The 12,796-nt window shown below is 38.7% G+C and overlaps 1 protein-coding gene across 1 annotated transcript in view; it reads right to left on the bottom strand.

Moving 5' to 3' along the window:
* Positions 1-10,995, bottom strand: part of esr2a (estrogen receptor 2a) — a 57,113-nt gene extending 46,118 nt beyond the window's left edge. Inside the window, exon 1 of the mRNA XM_034699053.1 lies at positions 10,880-10,995. The gene's annotated coding sequence lies outside the window, so the exon portion shown is untranslated. The remainder of the gene's footprint in view (positions 1-10,879) is intronic.
* Positions 10,996-12,796: the final 1,801 nt, after the last annotated feature.

Here is a 12,796-nt window from a genome sequence, read left to right as displayed (position 1 = left end):
TCTTTTGTAGACGTATATTTTACCTTAACTTTTCAAAAAATAATGGTTTTACATAAAGTGTTTTTATGAGAAGCCTTATAATTGCCCAATTGTGTGCATATATTCTGTTACAAAACCATTCTAACTTATGTTTAATATTTGAATCAAACTTTTTTATCGCACAATTTAACAAAAAACTGCAAACATATCCACCAAACAGAACCAAAACTAAACTCAAGCAAAAGGAACCAGAACCAGAACCAACTCAAGCAAACAGAACAGGAACCAACTCAAGCAAACAGAACCAGAACCAACTCAAGCAAACAGAACCAGAACCAAACTCAAGCAAACAGAACCAGAACCAAACTCAAGCAACTAGAACCAAACTCAAGCAAACAGAATCAGAACCAAACTCAATCAAACAGAACTAGAACCAGAACCAGAACCAAACTCAAGCAAACAGAAGCAGAACCAAGTCAAGCAAACAGAACCAGAACCAGATCCAAACTCAAGCAAACAGAACCAGAATCAGAACCAGAACCAAACTCAAGCAAACAGAACCAGAACCAACTCAAGCAAACAGAACCAGAACCAAAGTCCAGCAAACAGAACCAGAACCAAACTCCAGCAAACATTATTAATGTCCTCAGTGCAGGTTGGCATTGAGAAAAATCAGATGCCTCATCTTGGATGGACTGATCTGATTTCTCCTCTCAGTGAGTATTTGCCATGTCTTCGAGAAGACTCTCTCAGAAGGAACAGATGTAGCCACAATACACAGCCTTCCCTCCATCACCTATATCCTATATATTCACATTTGATTGGCCGCATGGCCGCCATGCTGACCAATCAAAACAAAGTTCTGCTGTGAGCAGAGCTGGGGCTGAGCACTGTGAGAGCTAAGCAGCGAAAGGAAAAACTGGGAGCCGGCTCTCTCTCGATGCGAGCCGGCTTCTTCTATAAAGCATCGTCTCTCAGAGCTGCAGCTTTTGATCATGACACATCACTACTAAAGAACTCTTTATGAGCTAGCCCATACAACAACATGAACTCAAAAGTGAAGCCAAAACATCTAGAGCTTCCTCTGCTGACTGACTGCAGTGAAGGTCATAAAACCCAGAGGTTGCAGCTTGGTGTCAACTGACTCATAAGAAGTCCTGTTCACCTTGTGTAACGTTGCTTGCAATGGCAATGTCCAGCTGAATGATAATTATAACAAATAAGAATTCTAATAATCTAACGTTACCCTGATATTATACTATTTTTTCTAGCTGTATAAAAAAATAATTAAAAAATCAAAATAAATCGTCATTAGAGTTAATATTTGTGTCTTTTGTTGGTAGCAAGGTAATAAGCAGGATAATGTACAGTGAACGGGTGGTGATGCGAATTAGACTCCTTCAGGATAAGACAGACCCCCCTCTACCTGCTCACCCTGTCAGGATTCTAACTTGCATTCATTATACATTACACCTGAACTTTGAGCATCTGCTTCAATCCAACACAAAAAAAGCTGTACTGCTATAGCCTATCCAGATGTTATATATCTTTCCTGTTTTAACTTGAATGTGTGGTACGGTTAGCAAAAGTGGTTGGATACCACATCTCTACTGGCAGCTCTACTAAGCAGACTCCAGCTCCAGGTGACATCATGAATACAATGTCTGCAATATTGAGGCTTCTCTTCAGTGAGAGGAGGAGGAAATACATGGTGCTTTTTTTAATATATATATACAGTCCCTGATCTGTACAGTTACACTACATTCAGATACAGGATAGACTTCATAGTGCATAGTTAGAAAAAGAAACCTTCTTTTGGCTGGGGTGTCAAGCTGAGTGTGTGTCTGGACTAGGGTACCTGTGTATTAATATAACAGAAGGAAATGGCAAAGAAAGTAATAATAGAGGAAGGAGGTGAGACCTGGCTGAAAAGAAAAGGTTGATGAGTGTGTGTGAGACATTTAGATGTGTGTGATAAAGAGAGACAGAGTGTGTGTGTGTGTGTATGTGTGTTTTGCTGCTGGTTTCCTGTAACAGGCTGAAGAGGTTATTTATTGCCAGAGAGCGCCGTGCCTGGCATTCTCCCCTAGTACACGTTGTGATGTGGGAGTAATGCTGCTCTTCTAAAAAGCAATTAAAACCATCTGGGAGGAAAAAAAATAAAGCGACCCCTGAACCCTCACTATTATTCAACATTTAAAAAACCAAGCGTTTTTATTCTGTAGATCATATCTACAGGCTTTACTGGCTTCAAAGTGTTGATTCTAGTTTTATGGGCAATAACTGCAGGTCCAAGAGTTTATTTGTCTGCAATATGTTGAAATAAGTACTATTGCTCCTTTATCCAAAAAAAGTCACTTCCATTTTCATTCTGATCCAATGACAGACTTGTTAGCCTTAAAAACACAAATCATCACACGTAAAAGAAGCAGTGAGATTTATTTATTATTATTTAGAGGGATTCAGCTATGAGAGAGAATATTCAAAGCAGGTAGTACCTCACCTCACCTAGTTTTTTAAAAGCTTCAAATTAATAAATAATAATTAGCTCTAGAGAAAGTAAAGGGTATGCCTCCTGTGGGTGATTGTCACACCAAGCCAGCCTCAACTGAGGAGCAAAAAAATTAAGCCAATGTGAAAGAGTAAAAAAGAAATGCAATTTTGTGAGTGTCCACTGAAGGCTGTCTCCAAAAGTGATTCAGTCCCAATCTTAAAATTTCCAACTCTACAGCAATACTTTAAGTGAAATAAAAGCTTTATCCCTGCCTAATTTATAAAGTTTATATATACATATATTAATCTATATCAGCTGTAAAGTTTGGGCTTTAATATGGGGCCTAACTGGGACTTACATACTTTTGGAGTCAGCCTCTAGTGGACACTCAAGGCATTACTTTTGATTGCTCATTCACAGTGGCTTAAACTTTTAGCTAACTGCTCCAAATGTCCTTAACTTTTAAACTAATGCATAACAGAGTGTGTCACTCTGAGTGACAAGGGGTGCTACAAGCCATCTGCCCTATGGTGTTTGTGTTATTTGTGCCCCTTGGTAATTTTTTACAAGCAAATATCAAACACACAAATGCTGCAGCAGCACAGCTTATTGCACTAACAGACCACCAACGAAGTCTGTGGTTAAGTTTATCAGTAAGTGAAAATCTAGTATTGTATCTCGCATATGATAGCACTAATTGGCACATTTTAGCAGCTATAGGTACCATAGGACATGGATTTATTTTTAGCCACCAATAAGCTCTTTGAAAAAATGAATGAAAACCACTAAGATATGGTACTACTGCAAAATGAATCTTATTCTATGATAAATGTAGTTGTTTACTAGCTAATTAGCCAGCTGACTAACTTGAAGGTGGGCTTAGACTGTTTAGCTTTGATACTCAACATTAGCCTCCTCAATGCTAACCTCGCCGCCAAATATAGTAACCTGGGGCTCCAGAAAACCAACAAAGGTCAGGGGAAGGGGAGTCCTTTTTCAAAAAAGGCAAAAACCATTGGGACAAACCAATGTGAGTTGATGGTTAGAAGACCTGCTCATTCCACAGACACAGAAGGCTCAACCTTGGGTAATGAAACAATGATTCTCATTTGCTATGACTGAGTTAAATTAAAAAAAAAATTAAAGGTTATATTTTCTTTCACTAAAACACTGGACCCTGAAGAAACATCGTTTGTGGGGTTCAAATCAGATTCAGCTGACTCAGATACTTTCTTTATTACACAGCCAAGCTGACCGTAGAGTCCATAAAATCCAGTGACTGTGTTTCCTCTGAGCAAACTTGAAAGCCATTTAATGGTTTGCTCGAGTTTCAGTTAACGAATGAATCACAAAATCCTGACTACTGAGCAGGTGTGAGACTCAAGATGAGTTTATGTGTTTATATTCAAGTTTTATGAGTTGTTGCATCTTGACAGATTTATTGGCCACAGTTAAGTTCATTCTGGGGTTGAGTCAGCAGTTTTAGTCAGCGGCATGTAGTTAGATTAAATATAAACGTATCCCTGTCCGTTCACGTACTAATAACTTGAAGTGCGGTGCAGTGTAGTCAGTGGTGAACTTTGTGCTACACATGAGGACACAGCCCAGACTCAGACTAAAGACTGACCTTGAAAAATGTGTTTCCCAACAGAATGTTTGGTCACAAACTCTGCTCAGCTGAGGGCAGAGAGAGACCCACTATCACACAGGATATTCCTACATTATAGTGGAAACATATCTGGTGGTTTGTTCAGCCAAAATCTTCTGTGTGTAGCATTCAGATAGCTCCTAGAATTGGATGAAACCCCTGAATTCTCTCACATAATGGTAATGTATTTCACAAAGTGCCGAAGTGTTAAAACATAAAAGTAACTTTTAATTATATTCACTAACAAATGGACAGTTCCAAACATAAGAGAGCAAGCTTTTACTGAGGGCTGTATCATCTTTATGGCAAAATGAGATTTTGCAGTAAACAGAGAATAGTTACATTTCTGGATGATGGTCTGGGTAAAAAATGACGAGGGATGTGCGCATTTCAACCATAGACTGTATATAAAATGGACAGAGTCTGCGCTGTAGAGAATTTCTGTGGTTGCCACGGTAATATATGTGTTGCCACGGTAACGAGCTCCACCCTACAGCGTAGCGTCACAAGATCCTATGGAGTTTCCCTCTACGGCAGCTGTCAATCAAAGCAAACAGGAAGTAAAACCCTGTTTTTTAAACTCTAATAACTAACGAAAAAAGCACTTTTCAGAAAAAAGAGGCCTTGAACACAAAACAGTCAAATAATAACTACATATCACCACAGCATACGGATGTGAGAAGCATTCGTACAACGTGTACTTTTTAAAGTTTGACTGCAGCCCCATTCAAATGAATGGTGGAGACGGAGTTCTTGACCTATAATGCAGCCAGCCACCAGGGGGCAGACGCTTTGGTGGAAGCTTCCCTTCCAGCCGAGCGAGCTGCACCCCTGGTTTCGACGTCTACGCAATTAAACGTTGTCACCCATGCTAGTTGACACCAGTCGGTTAAAAAAGTTTAGTATTTAATTAATGTAGGTCTGAAATGCAGGGCATATGTTGTGTCTGAGCTCTGGCACTGCCCACTGTTACTAGCTAGTCCTCTAACTCTGGTTGATGACAACTAATATCCAGATGTAAACAAGCACAGATAGCAGACGGCGTCTTGTAGCGTGGCGTGGTCCGGAATATTTTGATGAAGGAAACGGAGACAAAGTTGAATGAAGGCTGTGTCTGGATAACTCGACTGAAGTATTGTGTAAATGGCACAGTTGTGTGAATGTGGTGCGACCTGCAAAGCGGATCCAGAACTAGTGCTGTCAGCTCTAACGTTAGCTGTACTCAGCAAACTCTTTAACGTATTTTACCTGCAGACTCTGTAATCCTATGTTTAGCCGTGTTTAATACATTCTGCTTCATCTTGACTTTTTATCTGAGTGTTTTCTTACCTTTATACATCAGCTAGTTGGATTTAAACAACTGGCAAATTAGTTGCACCAGAACATTCCTAGAAGTGACCAAGCTTATAAAACATGTTGATGCAGACTGGTTTAGCTAAGCTGTAGCATTCCTTTTAAAAGGTGGTCAGGCACTTTAAAAAACAATGTTTCAAGATTTATTGTGAATCTGGAAATGGCTAAAGAGCTTATGTCTCTCAGGGGGCGACATCAACAAAACAACATCATACATTATCAAGTGAAAATCTAAGATGCATTTTTCAATTAATTGTGTTTTTTAAACAATAAAAACAACTACTCCCATGATCATCAAAGTATGTAATCAAAGCACAACTATTGCTATTATTTTGCCTAAGAAACTCTGGTGGCAGAATTGTATCTTGGTTTATGGTTACTTCGTTTATATATTTTTTCAACTAACAGGTTCTTAATAAAAACTCAAGGTGATAGAGAGTATTATTTCGGTCATTTATAGTTTGTGATAGTTCTACCGTTTATCTTCTCTACAAACTGTGGCTCTCAAACAGACTTTTAGGCTTTTAAAGTTTTCAAAATAAAACGGGAGCCTGCTGATGGCAAAAAGTGCCTTGATAGTGGCGATAAAGAGTTCTGAAAATCAGAGGGATAGACAACCTGTTAAAAAGCTCTGAACAGCTGAGGGGTGGTGCAGGTTCAGTTAATAATTGTCTTTTGGTTCAACACAAGGGGCAACAGATTTAACATTTATAAGCTGATTCCAAATTGACTGTTTTTCTAATGTTACCTAGTTAAGTTTCATTTGAAAGGTGTGGCTTCTCTGGAACACTTCAGCAGCAAATGAAAATTCAAGGGAGAGCTCCTTTGTTACTTTAAAGGTTGAAATTCTAGTAACCACATGTGTTGAGGCTTCATCTGCTGAAACCAGAGATCAATTCTTCATTGTCAAACAATGAATTACAAGAATTCCCCCAAAATAGGAGTTCTCTTCATCTTTTCATGGCCCTTTTGGAGCCTTTCAGCCTCATTGTTTTGCTTTTCTTTCAGGAGGCTCGTCTCTTAAGTTCGCTCTCAGCCATGTCTCATGCCCACACTGACCTGTTCATGCTTGAACCAGTGTCATACTAAAGCCAACTATCCAGAATCCCCTATAGGTTTTGTTGTTGCACAATGCATGTGTCCTTTACATGTATGTTGGAATATATGTGCACAACAGTTTATGTTTTAATGCATGTCCAAGTCATGAGATCCGATTCTCCTGTGAAGAATCAAATAAAGCCATGCAGCCATATTTATTACCACTACTTAATGTATTAAACCTGTATGTGATATCAATTTGTCTTATTGACATGACAAATAAATGGACGTTTAGGTTGACAATGAAGAATTCATCTGCTGAATCTGGTTTCAGCAGGTGAAGCCTCAACACATGTGGTTACTACAATTTCCTCCTTTTAAGTAACAAAGGAGCTCTCCCTTGAATTTCCATTTGCTGCTGAAGTGTTCCAGAGATTGACAGGAATCATTTTAGGTCAAAAAACGTCTAATGATATAAAAACGATGATTCAAATTGAGATAATTGAGAATTAATCTAATAGAGTCCCATGTAACTATCAGGCCTTTATTACATGGCCTGTAAACCATTTAGATATTTATATTCCTCCTTCAGGCTTTAACACAGAATGACAGTGCCCCCTAGTGGACAGGTTGCTCATCAACATTTCACTCAAATAAAACTGCACTGAAAAGGTTAAGTATTTAAGTTTTTTCATTTCAAGGCAAAGTAAATAATATCAAATCTGCAAACACCTTTTAGAAGTTCATCTTTTACTATGCTTGATGTAATCAAGCCTGACAAGGAGACAGTTTAGGAAACTAGGAATAGAGAATGAAGTTAGGACGTCATAGGGCACATGATTTAATCACTAAGCAAAACCAGCACCCCATGATTTACTATTTAATTAATACAATTTTAAGTTATGTGTCTACTTGAGAATGTGTTCTTGCAAAACAAAAACCTAAATTGTATTACTTCATGACTGCCCAGAGTTGACAAATTAGGTTTTATACAGCTGTTAAACAGAGACATAAATTGTGCTGTGTGCTGAGCAAGCATTTAGATTGTCTTACAAGGCACACACACACACACACAATTTGTCTCCCTATACGAGCATGTTACTGTGTTTCCTGCTGCTGTAAATGTACCTGTTGCAAGTGATGCTGTTGTCAACCTGTTAGAATCACCTCAGGGATCATGTGGCAAGACAGAGAAGCAGGATAAAAAGAAAGTGGTTTTTTTTTAATACAACTACTGTTTTGTTAAAGATTTGAAAAAATTGGCTAAATTTGGACATTTAAAAAAAAAAAAAAAATTCAGAAAGGTATCCCGTGCACCCCAAGGAGCTCCCGACCCCTATGGGAACCACTGTGTGAAGATGTGGCTGAGTGTGCTTTGTTTCCTTCTGAAGCTTAAACTGAAGGTGAAAAGTTGTGAATTTGTCTTTATCTCAGAGAACATTCAGACTAAAATCATCCAGACAGCCACATGTTTTATTTTCTCTTAACTTGATTCTAAAGGACTATAACAGAGGAGTTTAAATTATCTGCAAATAACTTCAGTAAAACACATTTCTTTCTAGCAGACAGGTTCTTCCATTTAAATAAAAAAAGCTCCCCTGATGTTTCCTGATTGGCTGATGTTGCTGCTAGTTAACAGTTAACCTCTATTAATGCCTGATTTCACAGTTTGAGTAACAATACCTAAAAGCAGAACACTGACGAGGTCAGAAGCGTGTGATTGTTGCGTCGCCATCGAGGCTGTGACCGCTGCAGAAACATGACTGTTACATTGTGTTAGAGCGTCACTGACTGACTGCAGCAGCTGATTTATTACTCAGCCACAGAAAGGCTGCCTTTGTGTCCCAGAATAAAAGCCAGGAATGTTGGACGCTCCATTAATTAGGCAGTTTGTTGTGCTTCTGTATGGGGGACACTGGTAATGATTAAGCAACTCTGTAGCCACAAACACATACAAAAAAAAAGGTGTGAAAATGCAGAAAAATAACCTTATGGAGTTGGGCATATTTGCGTCATCAGCATATAGTTTGAAAATTTGCATTTTTGGGATGAAATGGCACAAGAAGAAGTCCTGCATTTCAAAGCCTGCTGAGGTAAAGAAGCATATCATAAAATTTAATTAAAGCATGAAGACTAAAGGTTTGCTATGAGTCAGAATTGATGCCATCAATATATTACTATTCCTTAAAATTGGTGTTTAATCTCCCCTCTGTTTCAGTCTGACGTCGTCACAATATTTTTCTGATCATTTCCAATTCCTTACTTATTTCTTGTGTCCTTGCATTTTACACTGATGGTGGTTTGTAAATTAATTCCTGTGATACAGATTACACTCTGATTTTGTTGTAATGGATGGCAAGAGTTACAGCATTCCTAATGTTTTATTTTAACTAATATTTCATTTCATTTCATTTCATTTCATTTGAGTTTATTTGATTAGGACAATGCACATTAAATCAACATTTCAACAGTGTGTCTCAATGTTAATATGCCGGAATTAGCACAATAGCTCAATTTCATCCGTAGTCCTAAGGCAGGTACTCACATAAAAACATAAAACAACACGGTTTAAAATTACAGGATGTGAAAAAATAGTTAACAGCCCACTACATGAACTGACTTACAAACAGATTTTACAAAAACGTTTGTGACAATATAAAAACAGGATGGAGGGTGAGGCCAAAGCCCCCCGGGAACAGGCATGAAGTGAGTAAACAGATTATTCATGAGTACATGACTGGTTTGTTTTTAACAAATCTTTAACTGTTTATTTAAAGGTACAGTAGTTCTCAAGCTCCCTAATGTGAGCTGGTAGATTTTTCCAGGACTGTGTGCCTCTGACAGACACTACCATTTGGCTGAATTTATTTTTTTATCTCTGTAAATCAGTCACCTCTAGTTTGTGCTCTAGTATTTATCATACTGTTTTTTTAAATACATTTATGCAATTTGTTATTTTTGTTCTTTCTTTACTCTTATCCATGCAGACATTTTTAAACCATCAACTGTACATTACTTTGCCTTGTACAAAGGCTGTCTTGTCTTCACTTGAACTAAAACTTAAAGTAATGGCAGAGTAATCTGAAAAAAAATTACATCATCTGCACTGCTCTGGTATTCACTGCATTTGAATATTTATCATCATACTAACTTGTATCTTCATGACCAAATTGAAGCCGAAAAAGAAACATTTCTGATGAGCTAAAACTCCTGACAGTGAAACAGCATTGCAGTGTGTGAACAATTTTAAAACAGTAGGGGTCAGTATTGTCAAGTGTAAATACAGCTTATACATACACAAGTGCAACTCAATCTAATGCCTCCCTCCTGACACACAAACACTCTGTTTTATGTGCACACACACACTTCCTTCATTACCTTCACTGTATATATATTGACAGTGCTCTCTAACCACACATTAGTGCTCCTCCTCTGTGTGGTGATTAGCAGCAGCAATAATGGGAACACTGACCTTCCTGCCTTTATTTGCCTGTGGGAGCCTGCAAAGTGTGACTTAGTTGTAATGCTGAGCATAGATACACATTAAGCACACTGCAAGGTTAGGTAAAAGTCCAAGTTTCAGTCAAAGTTTGCAGTTTGAGTTGCATCAATGGATTACAAACTAGCTGTGATGGTAAAACTGATTCCATGTAGGTGCAAGATTTCATAGTCATACAATTCAAACTGAATGCTTTTTCTTTTACTAAAGCTCTCCTTATGGAGCATACTTTCGATGCAGTATGTCTATTTACTTATTAAGTTTAGAAGTTTAGTTATCTTGTTTTTGAAAGGGTTGCCTTTGGGGCATCAAATAAAATTGCCACAGCTCTTCACAAGAGAGCTTCGTGGTAGCTAAGTTCATGTGGTGCATCTTCTGCAACCACAACAATATGTAATATTTGATCACTCACAATCAATAGCTCAATTACTCATTCATAATTTATGTTTTTATTTATGTAGCCCCAATTGATACATTTTTTATGACAAGACACTTAACAAAAGGAGCAGGAAGAGACCATACTCTTTGTTTGTATTATTTACAAAGACCCAACATCAAGATAAGATTCTTATCGTATCTTAATCCACCATGAGCAGAGCACTTTAAAGTATTTAGCAAGTTACAGTAGCAAGAAAAAACTTCCTTTTAACAGGCAGAAACCTCGAGCAGAACCAGACTCATGTTAGACAGACATCTGCTGCAGCAGTGTTAGACTTGGAAGGAGGGATAGAGGGAGATACAGAAATAGAGAGATGTATAGAGACAGACATCTCATGTTTTGAAAGCAAAAGAAAAGGATTGGACCCAAATGCAGACAAAATAAACGGGGGTTTAATAAACAGAAGCCAAGAGATAAACAGAAACTTACTTATAACTTAGTCCAAAGAAACTCCACAGGTATAATCCACATGAGAAAACACAAAGGAAATACGCAAACAAGACTCACTGAACTGACAAACAGAGAGGAAATCAACACAGGAGTGACAAAAGACACAGGTGAAACTAATTAGTGTAATCAATCACAAGGGAAGCACACAAGGGCAGGAAGTGACTCAACAAAATAAAACAGGAAATGACTCAGAAACACAAAACAAGGACAATAAAAAACTAAACAAAAACAACTCATGACAAGACAGACAACAAACACAGCAACAACAACAACAACAACAACATCATCAACATCAACAACAGGTCATACAAACTTGTGGGAACAGTATCGATAATGATAGAAAAGCGTGCGTACTATTTTCAGTTACAGCAAGATAATGATAATGGACTGATCTTAGTATTGACAACAGTTAAAGTCAAAAGGTCTAACATTAGCAGTTACAATAAAGATGATACTAATAGGGGTATGGATGATAGTGTCAGTTACAGCTGTTGGAGTAAAGTAGGTTGAAAATTAGCATCAGCTTTATAAAAGGTTAGCAATGATCCAGATGAACCTACAAGACAAGGGAGCTCAGGAAATCAGAGGATGATTCAGTATATGCAAACAGAGGAGAGAAAGTGGGAGACAGGGGCTCAGTGTGCCAGGTCTTCCAATAGTCTTGCCCCCTAAGCTTAAACCAGCATAACAAGGAGCTGGTCCAAGCCTGAGTCAGACCTAAGCCTAAAGCAGCACAACTAGGTGAAGGTCCAGGCCTGAGCCAGCCCTAAGCTTAAAGCAGCATAACAAGGAGCTGGTCCAAGCCTGAGCCAGACCTAAGCCTCTTGCAGCACAATGAGGTGGTGGTCCAGGCTGGAGCCAGCCCTAAGTTTAAAGCAGCATAACAAGGAGCTGGTCCAAGCCTGAGCCAGGCCTAAGCCTATAGCAGCACAACTAGGTGGTTGTCCAGGCCTGAGCGAGCCCTAAGCTTAAAGCAGCATAACAAGGAGCTGGTCCAAGCCTGAGCCAGACCTAAGCCTCAGCCAGACCTAAGCCTCTTGCAGCACAACGAGGTGTGGGTACAAGCCGGAGCAAGCCCTAAGCCTATGATGGCACAACTGGGTGGTGGTCGAATCCTGAGCCAGCCCTAAGCCTATAGCAGGATAACAAGGTGGTGGTCCAGGCCTGGGCCAGCCCGAGCTATAAGCTTTTTTTTTTGTTAAAGGAAAGTTGTGAATCTACTTTTAAATGTAGAGAGGGTGTCTGTCTCCTCAACCCTGACTGGTGGATGATTCTAAAGGAGAGGAGCCTGATAACTGAAGGCTGTACTTCCCATACTACTTTTAGAGACTTTAGAGACAGAACATAATGCAGGCCTGCATAATGTGAGTGTGATGTTCTGGAGGGGTAGAACAGTATGCTCCCAGAATCCAGGCCTGCTTTAGGGAAGGGCTAAGATGCCTGCCTTATGAAAGATGTTACACTACAGCAAGTATTGCTTTTTTCCAATATCTCAATATAGTATATAAACATTATATATAGGCCAAACAAGCCTGGAAACAAAGATCATATTCATCTGAACAAGATCAGTCTACTTAAAAGACAAAACTACCGCTTAGAAATACAGATCAACCTGCACACAAACATCATGATTTATTATTGTACCCATGTTATTTAATCAATTTGGTCATTTCCCCTTTATCAAATCCTTCCCATCCATTTTTATCTACCTCATGTCATCCAGTCTTTCAGTCTTGTATTCCAGTCTTTTATGTGTGCCTGTTGTGTGTCATTGGCTCTGTTATTTCCCATGATGTATTGATGCTTTAGCAGCCTCCAAAGGCCTGAGGCTGTGTCAATGCAGATAATAAATCTTTAGTGTGCACTTTAGCCACATGCACCAGGTAATTAAATAAG

The sequence above is a fragment of the Notolabrus celidotus genome, chromosome 13 (assembly GCF_009762535.1).
Source record: "Notolabrus celidotus isolate fNotCel1 chromosome 13, fNotCel1.pri, whole genome shotgun sequence".
NCBI lineage: Eukaryota > Metazoa > Chordata > Actinopteri > Labriformes > Labridae > Notolabrus > Notolabrus celidotus.
This window is presented reverse-complemented; position numbering and strand designations above follow the sequence as displayed.